The sequence below is a fragment of the Pan troglodytes genome, chromosome 12 (genome assembly GCF_028858775.2).
Source record: "Pan troglodytes isolate AG18354 chromosome 12, NHGRI_mPanTro3-v2.0_pri, whole genome shotgun sequence".
Taxonomy (NCBI): Eukaryota; Metazoa; Chordata; class Mammalia; order Primates; family Hominidae; genus Pan; species Pan troglodytes.
Window position 1 is genome coordinate 53023504 of NC_072410.2, and position 23114 is coordinate 53046617.

The 23114-nt window shown below is 42.0% G+C and overlaps 1 protein-coding gene across 3 annotated transcripts in view; it reads right to left on the bottom strand.

Moving 5' to 3' along the window:
* The window catches only part of ANXA4 (annexin A4), a 182655-nt gene that overhangs the window by 108454 nt on the left and 51087 nt on the right, over positions 1–23114 (bottom strand). For 2 of the 3 annotated variants that reach the window (XM_016948681.4, XM_054678480.2), the window contains one exon: positions 22533–22625. The exons of the other annotated variant lie outside the window; for it this stretch is intronic. The gene's annotated coding sequence lies outside the window, so the exon portion shown is untranslated. The remainder of the gene's footprint in view (positions 1–22532; positions 22626–23114) is intronic. 3 annotated transcript variants of the gene reach the window in all.

Consider the following 23114-nt stretch of genomic DNA (forward strand, 5'->3'; position numbering starts at 1 on the left):
CTCCTGGGGTTACACAGCAGGAACTTGACATTTGGAGAATGTGATTGATGAGTTCTGTCCTCCCACAGAGAAGTCCCATGGTGAGAGAGGGCTCTAGAAGCCAAGTAGCCAGGGGACTTTCCAAACTAAACATCTGCTATGAAATGCAGACACTGAGCTATGCCTGACCTAGCTAGACATACAGCCTTAGGGTATCAAGCATCTCCCTAGCCAGGGTTTCCCCATTAAAACTATTCCTTTTAATTCCAGCTTTCTTACTTAGAGGACCCCTGCTGAAACATTCTAGAGGGAAGGGAGTGCATAGGTTGTGTCTCTTAGTTTGTCTGTCATCTGGTAGAAAGCCAAGGCCCATGGGGATCCAGGCACATTCTAGTTTAGTTAGTGCCTGAAACAAGCAAACTGGATGAGGTACTGGTCCCAGGCATCAGGAAGGCTCAGGGCATCTGCTGCAAAGGCAAGGCTTTGTGGGGAGGGGTCACAGGGAACAACATATTCCAAAGAAGATGAAACAAAGAAAAGCAAAGTTTCCAGTTAGATATGTGGAGTTAAAGAGGAAATGGCGGTAACAGAAAGATGCAGCGACGGGTAATTCCAGAAATGAAAAGGATGGGACATCAGGCCTTTCTGCTTCAACTCAAAGTCGGATCCCTTGAACTCACAAAATAATATTGGCTGATACCCTGGAGAGGGAGGCCTTTGTTACCCTCATTTATGATGCAGGAATAATGATCAAATGCCACCTGCTTGTGTCGATGAGCCAGGCCTGACAATTAAAGGGTGGGCGCCAGGATGGGCTTTGGGAGCGTGGGATGAAAGGCACTGGATGAGAACAAAGGGGCCATGGTGGGAGTTTTCCAGCACCAGCCTCAGTTTTCTGCACAGAAGCATCCTGCCACCTCAATGCCAGCTTTGAAGGCATAGGCAGGCAAAGAAAACCAACAAGCCAAACAAAATGCATATGGATGCTTTTAAATGGGCATGTTCCTATTCAGTGGGCATGAATTGGAGAATATTCATCTTCAGCCACCTCCTGCACCCTCAGGGCGTCAGCTCCTCCTTCCAGGACCACTGAAGAGATGGAGCCCCCACCCCAGCCCCTCTGCTACACGATGCTGCTTTACGGTCTCCCCTGCACTTCCCTTGTTTCTTGATTGGTTTCTCTGGTTATCATCTGTTTTGTCTTGCCACAGTGTGATGCCAGGGAGCAGAGGCTGGACGGTGTTCTCCTCCACACAGTGCTTGGCCAGTAGTAGGCAGACAGCAAACAGCTGAATTGATGACTCAGAAAAACTTAAACATCGCCAACTCTGTCATCTCTTTTAGTAAACCTACTGGACAATTCCATTTAAATGTATGATACTTACTTCAAACTGCACATGAACAAAACACAACTCTTTTTGTTCTTGCCCTCCCCTCTGGCCAATGACCAAGTCAAAAACGTCGAGTCATTTTCCATCCTGAGCTCTTCACCTGGATTCCCGGAGCAGCCTCGTAACTAATCCGCTGCCCTCCTGTTGTGCTGTCTCTCAGACCCGTTCTCCCGAGTGATCTTCTCAAAACGAGCTTGAGCATGTCACACCACTGCTTGAAACCCTCTGGGGGCTCCCTGTCGCCCTCACATAAAGACCAAACATTTTAACCTGACAAATAAGGCCTTCCCTGATGTGGCTCTCGCCCGTCTCTCCAACCCCCTCCGCACATCTCAGCTCAAGTCATCCTGAGCTGCTCGCAGTTCCTCGAGTGCAGCTGCTGTTACGTTCACCCTCTGCCTCTCCTCTTATCTTTCTGGTGAATCCCTTTTTTCCTGGTTCACCTGTTCTATGAAGACTTTTTTTGACCAGTATTGTATTTCTCAGGACTCTTGACTTTAAGGGACAGAAACCCAACACAAACTAGCTTCAGTTAAAAGGGGATGTATTAACTCATTTAAGTAAGGACTAGACAGAGCCACCACAGGAATGGCTAGATCCAGACACCCAAACAATGCTGTCAGCTCTCTCTCTCTCTCTTACTCATATGTACATGTATTTTGGCTTCTTATTATGAGTTGGTCTCATCCTTTCTTGCTAGGGGAGACTGTACTCACAGAGAACTCTAGACTTACATACGGTTTGATCACTCCAGGAGAGAGTGAGGCTTCTTTCTCCCAGTCTCAGGTTATTAAAATTATGGGAAAGGCTAAGAGTAGCCTGGCTGGTGACGTGTGCCCAGCACTTGGCCCATGACTAGAGGGACAGTGTTGTGATTGACCATGCCTTGGACTCTCTTTCTTGACCTAGGAAGAAAGAATGGGTATTCCTCTTGAGGAAGCAGCTGCCAGATAAAAGAGGGAGTCTGTTATCACATAAAGAGGGTAGACCACTGATGTCTCCTTACCCCTCCCTCCACCTCCATTTTTGTTCCCACTGCCCTCTGTGCATAGGCACAGAAGGGGACAAAACAGATTTTGGACTCAGATAGACATAGAGCCAGTTACTGGCTTTATAGTAACTATGTGACTTTAGGAATGTTTTAAGCCTCTTCGTGCCTCTGCATTTGCATCTGTACAATGTTTTAGGGATGTGTTGTGAGGGTTAAAAACCTAGGCAAATTATCTGGGACATAGTAGGTACTATGGCAGTCATAACAATTATATTTGACCATCTCCCCTTTCTAAACCATGATTTGGCCAGGCGTGATGGCTTATGCCTGTAATCCCAGCACTTTGGGAGGCCGAGGTGGGAGGATCACTTGAGACCAGGAGTTCAAGACCAGCCTGGCCAACATGGTGAAACCCCGTCTCTACTAAAAATACAAAAATTAGCCAGGCATGGTGGTGCGTACCTGTAATCCCAGCTACTTGGGAGGCTGAGGTGAGAATCGCTTGAACCCAGGAGGGGGAGGTTGTGGTGAGAGGAGATTGCACCACTGCACTCCAGCCTGGGTGACAGAGTGAGACTCCATTTCAAAAAATAAATAAATAAAATAAAATAAAAAACAAACCATGATTTGCTTGAGGCAGGGCCTTATTTTAGGCAAAATTTAACTTGGTTATAAGAGCAGGGCTCAAATATATGATGGCTTGATTTCTGTCCACTGAAACAGGATGATACTGAAAGATAAGGCAAGTTTTGCAGATGAGGGAGATATTCAGTTCTGTCTTCTTCAATCTTGGCTTTATGATACTGGCCCATTGTCATTATGTAGTCTTCTGTTTCAAGCTCTCCAAAGCATCTCCACATTTGTTACTTGACTTCACTGTGTCACCCTGGAGGGAGGACCTTGCGTTAGGCTTCATGAACAGATCTGATGAGGGATCCACAAGACACAAGGTTAACCAAGAATGGGCAGCAGGGGGCGTTGTGGACAAGCCCTGGGGAAGCCAAGGGAAAAACTGCAGAGGTTCTGAACCTAGACCTGCCCAACGTCCTGCTGACCGACTCAGGCACCTCCGGACCTGGGTGTCTGGCTATTGATTGGGTACATGCTGAAGCACACTTGCCTCCCAGGGCATCCCATCACAAATTAGGCCCCAGCTCTGGGATCTGGCCCAACGCAGGCCCTCTCCCATGTATAGGAGCTGTGGGGACAACACAGGAGGTTAATGGGAGCTCGGCCAGGATCCCAGGAAATAAAGCACTGAGGTTTGATACATTGATGGGCACACTGTGGACAGCAGGCTGGCTGGACTGGGGCAGGTGGAGTGTTATGTGAGTTTTTGGTCACGTGCCCTCGCCGAAGCCCCGTCTCATATATTCTTAGGCTTCCTCCGGCTTTGGTTGCCAGGAGTAGGTGCTTGTATTCTATAGAGTCGTTTATATTTGAAATCCTGCATGGATGCGTTTGGTTCTCACCGCATCCTTCCTCCCTTCTGGAAACTGTACGCTCCCCTCCTTTGGAGAAGGTCACTTCTCCACTCCATGGGGTTCTGGTGGGGCTCCCAGAATGTGCCCACATCTCCACCCTTACCCCACCCCCCGGCCCACCCAGCCACTGGAGGTGGGAAAGAGCTAGGGCTTGTCAGAAGGCAGACCTTGAAGGAGAAGAGCCTCCCAGTAGGGAGGTCAGAAATGTGCTCAAAATCCAGGCTCAGATGTCTTCAAAAGCCTGGAGAGATGTCACCCACCAGGCACTGTGGTCTTTGGCAACTCATGTGGGACAGAGATGTAGACTAAAGAATGTTCTGCCCCATTCTCTTGCGGAGGACAGAGCAAGGGAGAGTAGAGCTCCTTCCGTATTCGAATTTCCCTTTCTCCTCTTCACGGCAGGGAGTCCGACCTTTGTGTTCCTCCATCAAGTGGAATTTGTGCTGCAGGGTAGACAGCGAAAGCTGCTGAGGCATAACCTTTTTTCCCCCCGTTCTTTCTTTCTTTTTGTGAAAGGCAAAACTCCTCAAAGTCCTAAACTGTTAAGAGAGTTAGGTGCCCCAAGAGGAGACGGGAGAGCGGTGATGCCTTCAGGGCAGCAGCAGAAGCAATGGAAGGATGGATGAGGAACCCCGCAAAGGGGAGAGAACTCTGGAGTCTGTGAAGAGCGGGGAGCTGAGACCCAACTCGTTATGTTACGGGTTGTGTGTTGCTGGATCCGGCAGGTAACAGCTTGCTGGACTGAATGTTAAAGTCTCAAGAGTTTTACAAACTGATTGACTTTACTTTTTAAATTGGCTTTATTGAGGTGTACAATTTACATCCTTGGAAGCAGCTATGGTAGAAGTGTTTTTACACCATGGAGATTGGCACATACTACAATTCAGGGCTTTCTCTCTGCCCCAGAGCCAGCTGCTAAACATTTACCAGCACACCACCGAACATAAGAGTGGCTTCTTCCAATCTTATCATCCACATATCGCTTCTTCCTTGGGGAGAATGAGTGACAAGAATGGGAGGGAGAGGGCCAGAAAGTGTGTTACACCAATAGCACTCCCCTGAAAATGGAGTAGAGGTTCTTCATGGAAACAAAGAATGGAGATAGAGGGGCTCCCTCTACCTTCCTTCCATCCTTTCATTTTCTTTTACTTCATAATAATGACTATACTGAAGATTTCAGGAAAGAATAGGAGGCAGCAGGGTGGTGGTTGAGAGTAAGGCTTTGGAGTCAGATGGCATTTGGGTTCCCACAGCAGCTCTGCCACTCTCTAGTTGTGTGGTGTTGTATAAAGTGAGCAAGGTCAGAGTGGGAAGTATCGTTGTATGTATTTAGGGTAGAAGCCAGTCGACTCTGGTCATCTGAGCTCTGCTGGGGATCTTCATTGGCCCCAAAGAGTCCTGTTTTCATCTTCTCTGAGCCACTGCAATGAATGAATGGTGGTAGGCGTCCACAAACCTGGTGCACAAAATGTGGATAGGATTTAGGTGATATCTTGACAACTCAAGCAGAACCCAGGCTTCAACAGTCCAAGAAGCTGTTATCTCCTTCTTCTAGGCACATCTGAAAACAAAATGCCAAACGGGAGGTCCTGTTGCTAATGTTGGTCCTCCGGATCTTTATGAGGGAGTGGGTAGATCCCATGGCCTGTCTGAATGTCACTTTCCTCATCCATAGGGTAGAAATGACAGGATAACCTCATTATCTTTTGTGAATCCATATTAAAAGGCCCAGAACCATTGCAAATTTGTTACTGAAACTTTCTGGAGTTCCCCAGTTGGATCCAATTAGGATCATTACTGAGATGGTTGCCTCCCCTAGGCTGAAAGAAAAATGCCACCGTTAACCTTTAATCATTCACAACAAACCCAAAGGAAAAGTCCTTGGCCCAGGTCCTAATAGGGCTATTAAAGCTATTTTCCTATTCAGCTGCTTAGACTCGGAGTGAATAACCCGGTAATTTTCTACTGCTTCTCCCCACGGAATGTAAAGGACCAAGAGTGAACTCTCCTAACTAATGCGCTTTAAGGCAGGGGCCAGATTTTACCTTCCTGTCTCTTGGTTTGCTTCCACCCTCCAATTTTCTCCTTTGGTTGTTTTATTTTAGTGTGAGGGGTATGTGTTTGTGTGTGTGTGGTGGTGGTGGTGGGGTGGGGTTGGGGAACATTTGGTTGTGTGTGGTGTGTCTGTATGTATGTGTGTGGTCTGTTTAGTGGAAAACTTTGGAAGCACGCAATAGTTACACATGGTGTCTAAGACCCCCCAGGAAAAGGAGAGACCAAGAGAATGAAGAGAAAAAAATAAAAATAAATTGAGACAAAATAGGCAACACATACAAAAATCCTATGTATAAAAACTGTTTTCTCAATTTCTTGCTCTCCTTTTTCCTTTTTGCTGCAGTAGAGACCCCCGCCTCATGCCCCATATTTCTCTATGTCTCTTTTCTCTCCCTGTGCCCTCATTAACTCAACCTCCTTAACACTTCCAAAACCAGAAATCATTGTCCTGACACCATCCCCCACACCCTTCAAGTCCTATTTCTCTTTCTGAATTCCCCAATCTGTTTTCAGGTTCTATTTTAGGTCAGCTGCCCAAACAAACAAAACCCAAAAAACCATATATCAGAACCATTTCTTATTTTCTTAATTGGCTTTATTGAGGTACAATGTACATACTACAAACTCACTCATTTTAAGTGTTCAGTTTAATTCTTCTTGACAAATGTATACAGTCATACAACCACCACCACGATCAAGGTGTAGAACATTTCCTTCATTCCAAAAAGTTCTTACCTCCACTCCCAAGCCCAGGAAACTACAAATATCACTATAGTTTTGCCTTTTCTAAAATATCATATAAATGGATTTATACAGTGTACCCACTGGTTTCTGTCCTTAGCACACTGCTTTTGAGATTTATCTATGCTGTTACATGTATCGGTAGCTTATTCATTTTTACTGCTGAGAAATATTGCATTAAATAGATACATCACAATTGTTTGTTTATCCATTCACCAGTAGATGGACATTTGGGTTGTTTCTCGGCTCACTGCAACCTCTGCCTCCTGGGTTCAAGCGGTTCTCCTGCCTCAGCCTCCCAAGTAGCTGGAATTACAGGTGTGTGTCACTATGCCCAGCTCATTTTTGTATTTTTAATAGAGACAGAGTTTCACCATGTTGACCAGGCTGGTCTCAAACTCCTGATCTCAAGTGATCCACCCGTCCCAGCCTCCCAAAGTGCTGGGATTACAGGTGTGAGCAACCACGCCTGGCCAGTTTGGGCTATTATTAATTAAGTGCTCTGAATATTCATATACAGGTTTTTGTGTGGATGTATTTTCACTTCTCTGAGGAGTAGAATTGTATTTTATTTCTAGGAGGAGAGTTGCCGGGTTGTATAGTAAGTGTAGTTTAACTTTATAAAACACTGGATAAACTGTTTTCCAAAGGGGCTGTATCATTTTCATTTCCACCAGCAATGTATGAGAATTCCAGTTGCTCCATATCATTGCTAACACTTTGTATTGTCAGTTTAAAAATGTTAGCCTGTAGTGTTTGTAGTATTACCTCATTGTCCTTTTACTTTGTATTTCTCAGGTGACTAATGTGGAGTATATTTTCATGGGGTTATTTGCCTTAAGTAGATCTTCTTTGGTAAATTATCTGTTCACTTTTTTTTACCCATTGAAAAATTGACTCATTTGTCTTTTTATAATTGATTTGTAAGAGTTATTTATATATTCTGGATGCAAGACCTGTATCAGATATATATTTTGCCTATGGAAATAATCTGAAATACAGACAAAGAATCATGCATAAGGATTTCCATATCAATGTTACTTACAATTGTGATGAAATTGGAAACAAGTTACAATCTAATAAAAGGAAAACTTCATTTCTTTATGATTCAAGGTGATATTTTACAGCCATTTAATGATATAAAAAATTTACAGACATGGAAATCTACTTTTAATATAATTTTAAGCAGAAAGTAAAATTACATATAATATCAGCAATGCATTTAAAAAGCCTGGAAGTGGGCCGGGCATGGTGGCTCACGCCTGTAATCCCAGTACTTTGGGAGGCCGAAGTGGGCAGATCACAAGGTCAGGAGTTCGAGACCAGCCTGGCCAATATGGTGAAACCCTGTCTCTACTAAAAATACAAAATTAGCCGGGCATGGTGGCACATGCCTGTAATCCCAGCTACTCGGGAGGCTGAGGCGGGAGAATCGCTTGAACCTGGAAGGTGGAGGTTGCAGTGAGCTGAGTTCACGCCATTGCACTCCAGCCTGGGCAACAAGAGCAAAACTCTGTCTCAAAAAAAAAAAAAAAAAAAAAAAAAAGCCTGGAAGTGCATGCCGCCATAATAAGTGATACCATCTATGTGGTAAGATTATGGCTGGTGTTTAAATTACCTATTGTTTGTCAAAATTTATACAGCAAGCATGCTTTAGTTAAAAAGGGGGAAAGTGTCATAAATAATTAAATGGTTGAAGCAGCGCTTGGTGCTTCCCTTACAAGCACACCTGGCTTGCATCATGATTCATGATACTATTAATAACAAAGTGAGTTGGTTAATTGCATAACAGACCACCCCAAAGCTTTGAACTATAATTCCAGCTCTGCCCTTGAACTCCAGGCAGTGTTTCTGAAATGGGTTTCAGAGTTAAGAGTTACGTAGCGAGGTTGCCATGTAGATTTCTGGGATGCGGCTTCCCGTGTATGTACTCTAAAATATGCAAAAGTTCTTGATGTTACGTTCAGTGACTTGGGAAGATCATCTCGGGAAGTCAGGCATGCCTTGAATACTTAGAAGAGAGCGTGTCTGTGCTTCTGCTGATGGAAAACAATGACCAAAGAGAACACAGACTCAGAGGGCTGGAGGCAAAGCAATGCAGGCAGTTAATGAGAAAAGCCTTTGTTTGAGGAAAATATTGGCACTAAGAAGAAAGGTGGAAATGGAAAGAGGAAATGGAGGGAAGAATAGAGAGGCTAAGCAAACAGGTCAGACTTTGACGAAGTAAACTTCATAGATGTATTTTGCACATAAAGTCTTACCCTGTAAATAATTTGTATCCTTTACTCATTTTAATTTCTAACTCTAAAGTAATTTCTGTTGCCCTCTGAAGACTGTCAGGAGGGTACAATTACTACTGGGTTTATTGAGAGGAAAAAATTTAAGGAACTTAAGATGCTCCTATAGGGATTACTCTCATACAAAGGCAATTTCTTAAAGCAACATGTTTTGCGAGGGTCAGTGATTTGGTTCATATCAGAGGCATCTTTGAACCTGGTCAGTTACTTTACCTAAGGCAGACACACTATATATGTTTGCTGATGAGTGACCTAAGAGACAAAGAAATAATATTCAAATTATTATTCAGAAGATATAGTAGAGGTTTTTTTTTTTAAGTTTGGTAGCTGGGATTACAGGCATGTGTGACCCTTCTTGGCTGATTTTTGTATTTTTAGTAGAGACAGGGTTTCACCATATTGACCAGGCTGGTTTCGAACTCCTGGCCTCAAATGATCTGCCTGCCTAGGTGGATGGGATGCAGATGCAGTCCAGGCAAAGAAGCTGACCTTGAGTACACAGGCACCCTCGATTGTTGGAGGACCATCTTCAGAGAGGAAAGGGGCAAAGCTTTCTTCAAAGGCATGTGGTCCTCAGAAACAGGGACCTGCTGGTCCTGCAGGATGAGCTGAAGAAAATCACCTAAATGCATCTGTCTCCCCAATAAAAAAAAAACCAAGAGACCCATGAAGAATACTTCTCTCTTTCTCTCTCTCTTTCTTTCTTCTCCCAGGCTCAAGTGATCCTCCCACCTCAGCCTCCCGAGTAGCCGGGATCACAGGCGGGTGCCACCAGCCTGGCTAATTTTTGTATTTTTTGTAGAGACAGGGTTTCGCCATGGACAGGCTTAAAATACTTAACTGTTACGGGCCACTGACCGAACAATTCTAATGGTCTTTATCCTGGCTAGTCGTGTCCGTAGAGAGTTGCGGAAGGCTCTAGAAAAGGAGCTCATTGCGATCATGTTTGACCATTGGCACTCGATGCCACGTATTGATCACTGAGAGGAAGGAGGGAATCATGACATCATTGTGGGCCCAAGTGGGAGTCAGCTCCACTACTCAGACCTAGAGTCCAGATACTTGTAGGACCCGAGCTGTGTTTAAGTATTTATTTAAAGCAAAATAATCATGTCTCCCGTTTGTGCTTAAACACTAGCATCTCTTTTCTGCAGTGGAATATTTGCGATTATGTTCTATGTTGGGCACTCTGCTGCAAAATACTGAAAACAGGAAATGGCAGGAGAAAACCATGTTGCTGAGTGGAACAAACCGGTCCATAAGAATAAATATTGTGTAACTTCATTTACATAAAATTTAAATACAGTGATAGAGAGTAGGAGGATGGTTACCAGAGGCTGGGAAGGGTAGTGGAGGTGGCTGTGGGTAGTGGGGATGGTTAATGGGTACAAAAAAATAGAATGAATAAGACCTAGTATTTGATAGCTTGACAGAGTGATTATAGTCAATAATAATTTAATTGTACATTTTAAAATAACTAAAAGAGTATAATTGGGTTGTCTGTAACACAAAGGATAAATGTTTGAGGGGATGGATACCCCATTTTATACGATGCGATTGTTATGCGTAGCATGCCTGTATCAAAACATCTCATGTACCCCATAAATAAATACACCTACTATGTACCTACAAAAACTAAAATTAAATTTTTAAAAATTTAAATACATGCGAAGAACAACTATCGTGTTTGGGGTTCCATGGTTATGAGATAAAACTATAAAGAAAAGCAAGGAAATAATTATCATTGAAATTAAGGTAATAATTACTTTGGAAAGAAAATAAGCAGTAATTGGGAGGAATCACCAGTGGGATTCCTGGAATATTGGCAATTTTGTATTTCTTGACCTGGGTGTTGTTTTGTGATATCTCATCAAGCTGTTTTGTACACATTACTGCTTGCACGTTAGACTGACCCAGGAAGAAGTAGAAAGATTGGATAAACCAATAACTATAGAAGAAACTGAAATGCTAGCCGAGACCTACTTTCCAAAAGGGAACAGATCCTATGACTCTATGGCTAGGGTCTATCAGACATTTAAGGAAGAAATATTTCCTATCTTATACAAATATTACTGTGCTAGCATAACCCTATACCAGAGCTAAATGAGGAGAGCAAAAGAAATATAAAATATAGGCTAAGCTCACTTATAGAAAGATACCAGTATTCTACATACAATACTAGCAAATCGAATCTAGCAATTTATTAAATGAATAATAATCACAACCAAGTCAAGTGTATTTCAGGAATGAAAGGGTTTTCCAACACCAGAATATCTACAATGTAATCCACTAGAGATGTGAAATAAAGGAGGAAGATGATACGAACATTAACTTGGTAGATGACATAAAAGCATTTCTATGTGGTCTATCCATACAATGAGAAATTATTCGGCCATAACAAGGAATGATGTACTCATACATGATATAGCATAGAGGAACCTTGAAAACACACTAAGTGAAAGAAGCTAGACACAAAAGGTCACGTATAGTATGATTCCATTTCTATGAAATGTCCAGAATAGGCAGATGTATGGAGACATAATTGTTCTATACCAGCAATAACAAAAAAACTCCTTAACCCAGTGAGGTTCCAGAAATGCAGGCATGGCCCATTATTAGGAATTGTACCGACTGGGCGTGGTGGCTCATGCCTGTAATCCCAGCACTTTGGGAGGCTGAGGCAGGTGGATCACCTGAAGTCAGGAGTTCGAGACCAGCCTGGCCAAACTGGTGAAACCCCGTCTCTACTAAAAATACAAAAATTAGCCAGGCATGGTGGTGGGCACCTGTGATGCCAGCTACTCGGGAGGCTGAGGCAGGAGAATCGCTTGAACCCGGGAGGCAGAGGTTGCAGTGAGCCGAGATCGAACCACTGTACCCCAGCCTGGGTGACAGAGTGAGATTCCTCAAAAAAAAAAAAAAAAAAAAAGGGAATTGTACCAATGTGCTACTATATTAACAGATCAAAGGAAAAAGTATAATCATCACACTAGATACTGAAATGCCATTTAGCAAAATTGAACATTCATTCCTGATTTAACAAACAAACCAAAATCAAAACAAAAACCAGAGTCTTAGTATCTTAGAAATAGCTAGATTATTTTTGCCATTATAAAAATTCAGCATCATACTTTAATTTCCATTAAAGTAAGAAAGAAGATATCATGCTTTTTCTTTTTTTGTTCTCACACTACACAGATGTATATATTTTTTAATAAAAAATTTTAATTAAAAAAATTAACATATACCTTATAGCACTTTGAGGAAGTATGTGCTTTGTTTTGTTTTGTTTTTTGAGACAAAGTCTTGCTCTCTGTTACCTAGGCTGGAGTCCAATGGCATGATCTTGGCTCACTGCAACCTCCACCTCCTGGATTCAAGCGATTGTCCTGCCTCAGCCTCCCAAGTAGCTGGGACTACAGGTGCCCAGCACCAGGCCTAGCTAATTTTTGTATTTTTAATAGAAACAGGGTCTCATCATGTTGGCCGGGCTGGTCTCGAACTCCTGACCTCAAGTGATCCACCCGCCTTGGCCTCCCAAAGTGCTGGGATTACAGTCATGAGCCACCGCTCCCAGCCAAAAGTATGTGCTTAAAAGACATGTAAGAATACATTATAAAATTGAAAGTGTTAATATGTTAACAACTACAAAATCTTTAGATTATAAGGAGACTCCAATTCCAAATTGTAGAACAAAGATTCTGGTTACAACCAGGATGGTTACTGTAGCTTACACTTTAGGGTGAACTGGGACGCTCTGAGCCATCCCAAAGTGATGGTGTGCCAACAAACGAATGATTTGATTATATAAGCAACACATATTCATTGTAGAAAAAGTAGAGACTAACAAGAGGCAAAATAATAAAAAGGAAGCCCTATAATCCCACGACCCATTAGATAACCATTAGTAACTTTTTTTTTTCTTTCTTTTTTTGAGACAGCATCTCACTCTGTCACCCAGGCTGGAGTGCAGAGGCATGATCTTGGCTCACTGAAGCCCAGACTTCTCAGGCTTCAGTGATCCTCCCACCTCAGCCTCTCAAGTAGCTGGGACTACAGTTGCATACCACCACGCTTGGCTAATTTTTTATTTTTGTAGAAGTAGTGGGCAGTCTCTCTAGGTCACCCAGGCTGGTCTCAAATTCCTGGCCTCCAGTGATCCTCCTCCCTCAGCCTCCAAAAGTCCTGGAATTACAGGCCCATCAGTAACATTTTAAAGTAAGATACTATACTTTAATAATGTTTTGGAAATCCTAACCAGTATGATTAAGTAAGAAAATAATTTAAGAGTTAAAATTACCTCTTGAGGTAAAGAGGATTTATTAATTTAAATGATATCAAATAATAACTAGAAACCTGACGAAAATAGGCCAAAAAGAAATGTTAGGAATCTGGGGGAGATTGCAAAAACAGCTACAATCTTTTGCAGCTCTTCTCAGAAATGAAGTATATTTCTTCACACTATGAGCTCAACCATGTGACTTTCTTTAGAACAATGGGACATTAGCAAACATGATGCAAGCAGAAACTTGAAAACTGTTTGTGTGTTAAGACTTGCCTTCTTTTACCATTTTAAGAGGCTGAGACCACTGCTCTGTGAATGAGCCTAGGTTAGCCTGCAGCATGATGAGAAACACACAGACTCTTCATCCCTGTTGCTCCAGCTGACACAGAACCAACTACCAGACATCTGAGTGAAGCCACTCTCGTCTATCAAGGCCAATTAAAGTGCCAGTTTTCTGCAGAAATAAACCGAGTTGGCCCAGACCAGAAGAACTGCCAGTTGACCCACAGAGTTGAGAAATAATGTTTCTTATTTTAAGACGCTAAGTATTGGGTGGTTTGTTTTGCCAGAAAAGCTAACAGAAATTATAAGAGAATTTTAGTAAAGTAGTTAGTTACTTTTTGTATAATTACTGTACAAAATGGCTAGTTAGAAAATATAATGAAAGAAAAGATCCCATTTAAATAGGAACACTATCATCAATTTATCTGAAAATAAACTTAACTAGAAATAGGCAGGACCATATAAAGAAAATATAAAATCTCTATTAAGGGGTATTATTTCTTGCTGTATTTAATCTATCAATTCAATGTGATCCCAATAAAAATATTTAAAAATTTATTTTCAACATTTTACAAGATAATATTGGGCTCATCTGTAGAAATAAACAAGAAAGAATAGCCAAGAAGAAAATCTCAACAGAAAGATATTAGGGGAGGGGAGGCAGTTAGATTAAATATTTAAATACATTTTGAAGTTACAAGAATTAAACCATTTAAGCTGGGTGGGGTGGCACGCACCTGTAGTCCTAGCTACCTGGGAGGCTGAGGTAGGAGGATGGCTTGAATCCAGCCTGAGCAACGTAGTAAGACTCCATCACTAAAATAAGTAAATAAGTGAAAAAAATAACCTAGTTTGATTCTAGCAGAGATTTAGATAGATAATGGAATAAAATAGGAAATCCAGAAATAAACTAAAATGAGAATTTAGTAGATGATAGTGGTGACATTTCTAATCCATGAGAGGAAAGATGAATTATTCAGAAAACAGTGTTGAGACTATGGCAGGACTATCTGGGAGAAAAAAAGAGTCAAGCTGTATAATTCCTCTTCTTTCATCAAAGTAAATTCCAGAAAGAGTATGATGTAAAATGTTAAAATGAGACTCTAAAAGTACTAGCAATAAAGAAGTCAGACACAAAAGGCCACATATTGTGATTCTATGTCTATGAAATGTCTTGGGAATCCGTAGAGACAAAGTAGATTAGTGGTTGCAGGGGACTCGTGGGGACATGAAAATGGGAAGTGATCACTTAATGGGTGGAAGGTTTCTTTTGGGGGTGATGAAAAAAATGTAAAATTAGATAATGGCAAAGATTGCACAACTGTGAATATACTGAGATCACTGAATTGCATACTTTAAAAGGGTACATTTTATATGTGAATTATATTTTAATAACACTCTTATTAAAAAGAAAAAAAAAAAGGAAGCCAGAGGCGAAAGAGTCCATAGGGGGTTCTGACCCACACATGAGGTCAGGAAGGTTGTCTACAGAGGGAAAAGGAGGACAGGGTCTGAAAAGGGGTTTCATGGCAGCAGATGTTTTACAGGTGAGAAAGGGGGCAGGGAAATTAACTCTCTTGGCTCTGATTACCCTGTGACTCTGTGTCTTTCCAGGACTTAAGAACTTTGCATGCGCTGGACAATAATTTTGAATTTAATGAATGGTTTTTGAGTAAAATAAATGCTAGAAGAAAACATGGGTGAATTTATTTATAATACTGTTATGAAGACTTTGCAAACATGGCACAAAACCCAGAAATCATATAGAAAATGACTGATGTTTGCTTAGAAATGAACAGTTTTATATTTTAAAACCACATACATATGATTATAGTTTTATAGTTACGTTTTAAAAAAATTTTGTCTTTAGAGATACACGTTGAAAACACCTGTGGATGAAATGATGATGTCTGGGATCTGCTTCAAAATAATTTTTTATTAAGAGACGGGGTCTCACTCTGTCACCCAGGCTGGAGTACAGTGGTACAATCATAGCTCACTTAACCTCCAACTCTTGGCCTCAAGTGATTCTCCCTCCTCAGCCTCCCGAGTAGCTGAGACCACAGGTATACACCACCACACTCAGTTAATTTTTTTTAGAGATGAGGTCTCACTATATTGCCCAGGCTGGTCTCCAACTCCTAGCTTCAAGTGACCCACCCACCTCCGCCTCCCAAGTGCTGGGATTACAAGTGTGAGCCACCATGCCTGGCTCTCAAAATAATTTGAGGTGTGGTGGAGATTAAACTTGGTAATAGGTACACAGAGTACTCTTTTCTCTACTTTTTAAATATATTTGATTTATATATTTTGGATTTTTTCATAATAAAAAGTAAAAAATAGGCCAGGTGCAGTGGCTCACACCTGTAATCCCAGCAGTTTGGAAGGCTGAGGCAGGCGGATCATTTGAGGTCAGGAGTTCAACACCAGCCTGGCCAACATGGCAAAACCTATCTCTACTAAAAACATAAAAAAATGAGCCATGGGTGGTGGCGCACACCTGTAATCACAGCTGCTCAGGAGGCTGAGGCAGGAGAATTGCTTGAACCCAGGAGGTGGAGGTTGTAGTGAGCTGAGATCGCGCCACTGCATTCCAGCCTGGGTGACAGAGTGATACCCTGTCTCAAAAATATATATAAATAAAATAAAAAGTAAACAGCAAGAAGATCTGTGTACAAAGTAAAAAGATAAATAAGCTGGGAACAGGTATTTGCAACATAAGATATTAAAAGGGCTAATTTCTTAATTTATTAAGAACGCATACAAATTACTAAGAAAAAGAAAGCCCAAGAGAAAACAATGGGTAAAGATATCAACAGATGCAACAATAAAAAAAAAGTCGCCAATAAATCTGTAAAACGGTGACCAGCCTTACTCATGCATGCAAAGGAAAACAATAACCAGATTCCTCTTCCATGGAGTAAACTGGCAGCATGAAGAGGCTGGATAGTAAGCAGGATTGGTGAGGGTGGGGGAAATGTGGCTGGACCTACTTGCTGTGGTGGGAATGAAGGTATCACCTTTTAGAAGGACAATTTCAGCATATCTGTCTGCAAATTTAAAATACATACCTCCATACAGTGAATATAATACTATTCAGCCTTAAAAGGAAGGAATTTCTGATACATGCTGTAACATGAATGAACCTTGAGGACATTACGCTAAGTGAAATAAGCCAGTCACAAAAAGACAAATGATTCCGCTTTTACAAGGTAGCCAGAGTAGTCAAAATCATACAGATAGAAAATAGAATGGTGTTTGCTAGCGGGAGGGACATGGAGGGCAGTGGAGAGAATGGGGAGTTCATGTTGAATGGGTATAGAGTTTCAGTCCGAGATGAGGAAAAGAGTTCTGGAGATGGCTGGTGGTGAGGGTTGCACAACAATATGAATGTACTTAAAACCACTCACCTGTACACTGAAAAAATGATTAAGATAGTAATTTTTAGGTGTCTTTTGCCACAGTTAAAAAAAAAATTAAGCCAGGCACAGTGGCTCACTCCTGTAATCCCCGCAATTTGGGAGGCTGAGTTGGGCAGATCACTTGAGGTCAGGAGTTTGAGACCAGCCTGGCCAACATGGTGAAACCCCGTCTCCACTAAAAATACAAAAAAATTAGCCAGATGTGGTGGTGGGTGCCTGTAATCCCAGCTACTCAGGAGGCTGAGGCAGGAGAATTTCTTGAACCTGGGAGGCGGAGGTTGTAGTGAGCTGAGATTACACCACTGCACTCCAGCCTGGGTGACAGAGTGGGACTCTGTCTCAAAATCAGAAAAGAAAGAAAGAAATACATACATACCCCTTGACCAAGTGATTCCACTGCCAAACATTTACCTTAGGTTACACACAAAAAAATATGCCAAGTATGTTCATTTCTATAGCTGTAACAGCAAAATCTTCAAACAGCTTAAATGCCCAACAATGGTGAATTCACTAAATAATTATGTAATACCATATAGCACGCTACTCTGTAGAGATTTTGAAAAGGTGGTTTGAGCTCTGAGATATATGACTATGCAATCAAGGCAATAGCATGCCACAGAATGTGTACTGTACGACCCATGTGTATGCATTTCTAAAAGTGTGTGTGTTGTGTATGTATGTGATAAATTATGAGTCATTTCTATATAATTGTAACATACTTTTCTGCAGTCACGAATACATTGTTAATAGTGAGAAGAGTACGGATGGTGGCAGTGATAGTAAGACTTTTTAAACCTTTTTGTAGTGCTTGGACTTTTTACTTTATTTGAATGTAATTATTTGTATTTATTTATTTAGAGACAGCCTTGATGTGTCACCCAAGCTGGAGTGCAGTGGTGCCATAGCTCACTGTAGCCTCCAACTCCTGGGCTCAAGAGATCCTCCCGCCTCAGCCTCCTGGACAGCTGGGACTATAAGCATGCTTCACCACATCTGACATTTTTAATTTTTTAAGTTTAAAATAAAAATGTGATGTTTTGTATTCAGTCTGTGAGCTTCGTCGGTTTACAAGATGTGTTTCCATTTGGATGTTTTATCTAACCACTTTCTTTAAAAAAATTTACATTTCCTCATGCTGCTTTGTCTAAAATCATAATGTTAAACCTTATTTTTGTCTTTCTACACATTTCTTCGGTTTTTCCCTCTCTTCTTCCATTCTCTCTGGGTGCTCACTTTCCTGACTAACTTAACTCCCTGTGGCTTTTATACACTGCATTGGGACGTCTTTGGAATGGCTGCCTTCCTGCTGGGGCGACTAAATTCCCTGGAGGTCGCCATCTTCAGACTTTTTATAGTACTCCTTGCATCTGGTACCTGCACAGCATGTGCTGAAAATTTTTTCTTGGTTATGATGGACCCTCTTCCCTTGAAAGCCTCAAAGCTGCAGTCTTGGATTCTTTGTTCCTGGCACCTCAACCTGCATCTCTTTATTACCCCTCAGGTTTTAGGAGTATCAAGTCCACCTCAAGTGGTAAGCCTAAATTTGTTTTTTTTGTTGTTGTTGTTTGTTTCTTGTTTTTTGTTTTGTTTTGTTTTGTTTTTTGGGACAGGGTCTCACTGTCATCTAGGCTGAAACACAGTGGCATGATCATAGCTCACTGCAGCCTGGGCTCAAGGAAACCTCCCTCCTCAGTCTCCTGAGTAGCTGAGACTACGGGTTCACACCACCATGCCTGGCTTATTTATTTCTCATTTTCTCATAGAATGAGGTCTCACTATGTAGCCAGAGCTGGTCTTGAACTCCTGGGCTCAAGTGATCCTCCCACCTCAGTCTCCAAAGTGCTGGGATTACAGACATGAGCCACCACACCTGGCCCTAAGTTTCTTACTATGTGGGTGTCCTCTAACTTTTCACATGTGCTTTCCACATCTTTGATCTTTTAACTCCCTTCTCTGAGTGCACAAAATAGAGAAAAGAGCCCTGGAAGGTGGGGCCAGGAGACCAAAGTTTAACCTGGCTCTGCCACCAGTTTACTGAGTGGCTCTAGGCCCAGGTCCTCCTCTATGTCATGAACATGAGCGCTAGACCCCACCCCACACACTCCCACTGCCAGTGCTGGTGCTTGGCAAAGACCATCACATCCTCCTCTTTACCCATGATTCATATCTTCAGTTGTCCCCCCTCACCCGAATCTTTCCTTCAATCCATCAGCTTTTTAAGATATTAGTATAGTCTATTTTCCAGGCTTTGTTGTTTAGCTCTTGTTCCACTTTTCCTGCCTTATCCTCTTATTTCCTTTTGATTCTTTCAATCAATATTCCAAAGCATAAAAATAAACCTAGTTTCTTTCTACTTATTCTCCCCTTTCATTGAAATTACAACTCAAAACCACCACCCTCTTGCAGAGCTTTATGAATTAGTTGTATCACCATCTTGAGAAGCAGAGACAAAGCTTGGTAGCGCAGAAAGGACACGAGCCTCAGAGTGACAAGGACCAGAATTGAATTCCCCTCATGATCGAGTCTCAGTTCCTTCATCTGCATAATGGAGACAGTAACAGTTCACACTTTCCCATCGCACAGTCCCGCCCTGCCCCACCTAGTCAGAGCCGACAACGCAGCTTGTCCCCAGGATCCATTCCTTCCATAGGTGACACTCCTGCCCCCAGGCCCTCTGGTCATCCTTCTCTGCCGCCCTAGGCTCCCACTATCTGCACCTGATGGCTGTCCCCACTCTGTTCTGGCCTTCTCAATGAATCAAAGCTCCCTGTGGAGAAACAACAGGGAGATGTCGGGGGAAGAGGCCAGCCAAGGAAATGGAGGGAGTTGAAGGGCAGTTTTTTAGCTCCATAAATTTCTGCATGTGGGGGCTTCCTAGAAAGCTGGGCTTCATCTTCCATCTGCTATAGACTGAATGTTTGTGCCCCGCAAAATTCATAAGTTAAAATCCCAATCCTCAAGGTGATGGTATTAGGAGGCGGAAACTTTGGGAGGGAATTCATGAATGAGCAGAGCCCTCATGAATGAGATTAGTGCTCATATAAGAGAGACTCAGAAGAGCTTCCTTGCTCCTTCAGTCATGTGAGGACAGAGCAAGGTGATAACAACTATGAACCAGAAAGCAGGCCACATCAGACTCTGAATCTGCCAGTGCCTTGATCCTGGACTTCTCAGCCTCCAGATCTGTAAGAAATAAATTTCTGTTGTTTTTAAACCACTCAATCTATAGTATTCTTTTTTTTTTTTTTTTTTTTTTTTTTTTTTTTGAGATAGGGTCTCACTGTGTTGCCCAGGCTAGCCTCAAACTCCTGGGCTTAAGAGATCCTCCCATCTCAGCCTTTCAAAGTGCTCGGGTTATAGGAATGAACCACCTTGCCCAGCCCCTGAGCCACCACACCTGGCCCCAGGTATCTTTGATGTTACCATTGTTAATGTTTAGGGCACCATAAACTGTGCCCATATAGAATATAGCAAGCTTAATTAATAAATGTTATATACTGACTGCTCCACTGCTCAGACACAACAATATTGACATTAGGCCAATTAACAACCGTACGATGGCCTCTCAGTGTTCAAGTGAAAGGAAGAATCATGTGCATCTCTCATTTTTGAATCTGAAGCTAGAAATGATTAAGCTTAGTAAGGAAGGTGTGTCAAAAGCTGAGACAGGCCAAAAGCTAGGCTTCTTGTGCCAAACAGATCTCCAAGTTGTGAATGCAAAGGAAAAATTCTTGAAGGAAATTAAAAGTGCTACTCCAGTGAACACAAGTATGATAAGAAAGCAAAACAGCATTGATACGGAGAAAGTTTCAGTGAGCTGGATAGAAGATCAAACCAGCAACAACATTCCCTTCATCCAAAGCCTAGCCTAGAACAAGGCACTAACTCTTTTCAATCCTGTGAAGGCTGGGAGATGTAAGGAAGCTGCAGAACAAAAGTCTGAGGCTAGCAGAGGTTGCTTCATGAGATTTAAGGCAAGAAGCCATCTCTATAACATAAAAGTGCAAGGTGAAGAGGCAAGTGCTGATGGAGAAGCTGCAGCAAGTTATCCAGAAGATCTAGCTAAGATCATAGATGAAGGTGGCTACACTGAACAATAGATTTTCGATGGAGATGAAACAGCCTTCTGCTAGAAGAAGATGCCATCTAGGACTTTCGTAGCTAGAGAGAAGTCAATGCCTAGCTTCAAAGCTTCAAAGGACAGGCGACTCTCTTGTTAGGGACTAATGCAGCTGGTGACTTTAAGTTGAACATGGTGCTCATTTACCATTCTGGAAATCCTAGGGCCCTTAAGTATTATGCTAAATCTACTCTGCCAGTGCTGTATAAATGGAGCAACAAAGCCTGGATGACAGCACATCTGTTTATAGCACAGTTTACTGAATAATTTAAGCCCACTGTTGAGACTTACTGCTCAAAAAATAAAAAAGATTCCTTTTTAATATATTACTGCTTCTTGACAATGCACCTAGTCACCCAAGAACTCTGATGGAGATGTACAAGGAGCTGAATGTTGTTTTCATGCCTGCTAACACAACATCCATTCTGTAGCCCATGGATCAAGGAGTGATTTTTGACTTTCAAGTCTTGTTATTTAAGAAATACATTTGTAAGGCTATAGCTGCCATAGATAGTGATTCCTCTGATGGATCTGGGCAAAGTAAATTGAAAACCTTCTGGAAAGGATTCACCATTTTAGATGTTATTATAAATACTCATGATTCATGAGAGAAGGGCAAACTATCAACATTAACAGAGTTTGGAGGAAGCTGATTTTAACTCTCGTGGATGACTGTGGGGTTTGAGACTTCAATGGAGGAAGTCACTGCAGATGTGGTGAAAATAGCAAGAGAACTGGAATTAGAAGTGGTACCTGGAGATGTGGCTGAATTGCTGCAATCTCATGATTAAACTTGAACAGATGAGGAATTGCTTTCTGTGGATGAGCAAAGAAAGTGATTTCTTGAGATGGAAGCTGCTTCTGGTGAAGGTGCTGTGAGCAGTGTTGAAATGACAAGAAACGATTGAGAATGTTCCATAAACTTAGTTGATAAAGCATCAACTAAGGGTTTGAGAGGATTGAATCCAATTTTGAAAGGAGTTCTCCTGTGGGCAAAATGCTATCAAACAGCATCTCACAATACAGAGAAATCTTTTGTGAGAGGAAGAGTCAATAAATGCGGCAAATTTCATTGTATTATTTTAAGAAATTGCCACAGCCACCCAACCTTCAGCAGCCACCACCCTGATCAGCCAGCAGTCACCAGTGTTGAGATGAGATCCTCCACTAGCAAAAAGATTTCAACTCACTAAAGGCTCAGATGACTGTTAACATTTTTTTTTAGCAAAAAAGTATTTTTAAATTAAGGTATGTACTTTTTTTTAGACATAATGCTATTGCACACTTCATAGACTGCAGTATAGTGTAAACATAACCTTTCTATGCACTGGGAACCAAAAAATCTGTGTGACTCGCTTATTCCAAATATTTGCTTTATTGCAGTGGTTGGGATTGAAACCCACATAACCTCTGAGGTATGCCTGTATCTCAGAGCTAAGATTGCTGTTTGGTTGGAGATTAATCTTACAGGGTAAGGTAACTCACGCTTTCAGTCCATTGTTGGAAAGGCTTCTCCCAAGGGGATGCCAGCTCTCCCCAGCCTGGTTTCTCCTCCACTTCGTTGCTTCCATTCAATCACTGTCAAGAAGAGCATGCGGGTGTTGTTTTATTTCACACTCATGGGCTGCTGTTCTATGCTGCTTATTACAACACTTTCCACAACTTATTTTTTCTCCCTCATCTCCAAAAATAGCAAATGACATTGCATGCCCAGATTTTCCACCTGAGTTTGTTTTTCATTTTTGAGGGAAATCAGCACGGGTGCTGAGTGCTGCCTCAGCACCAAATGAATACTGGTATGAACCCCAGGACAAAGTCAAAGGTTATACTCGTCTGCAATGCAGCTGCAAATCTGCCTTGATTCTCAGCGTGAGGAGAATGGATGCTGTTTATGGTGTGAGTACTATATATGGAAATAGCTTGAATGTGCCTGGATTTCTGCATTAAATATGTTCCTGGAATTTAATGTGTACTTTTTTTTTTCTTTTTTGAGACAGAGTCTTGCTCTGTCACCCAAGCTGGAGTGCAGTGGCGCAATCATGGCTTTCTGCAACCTCGACCTCTTGG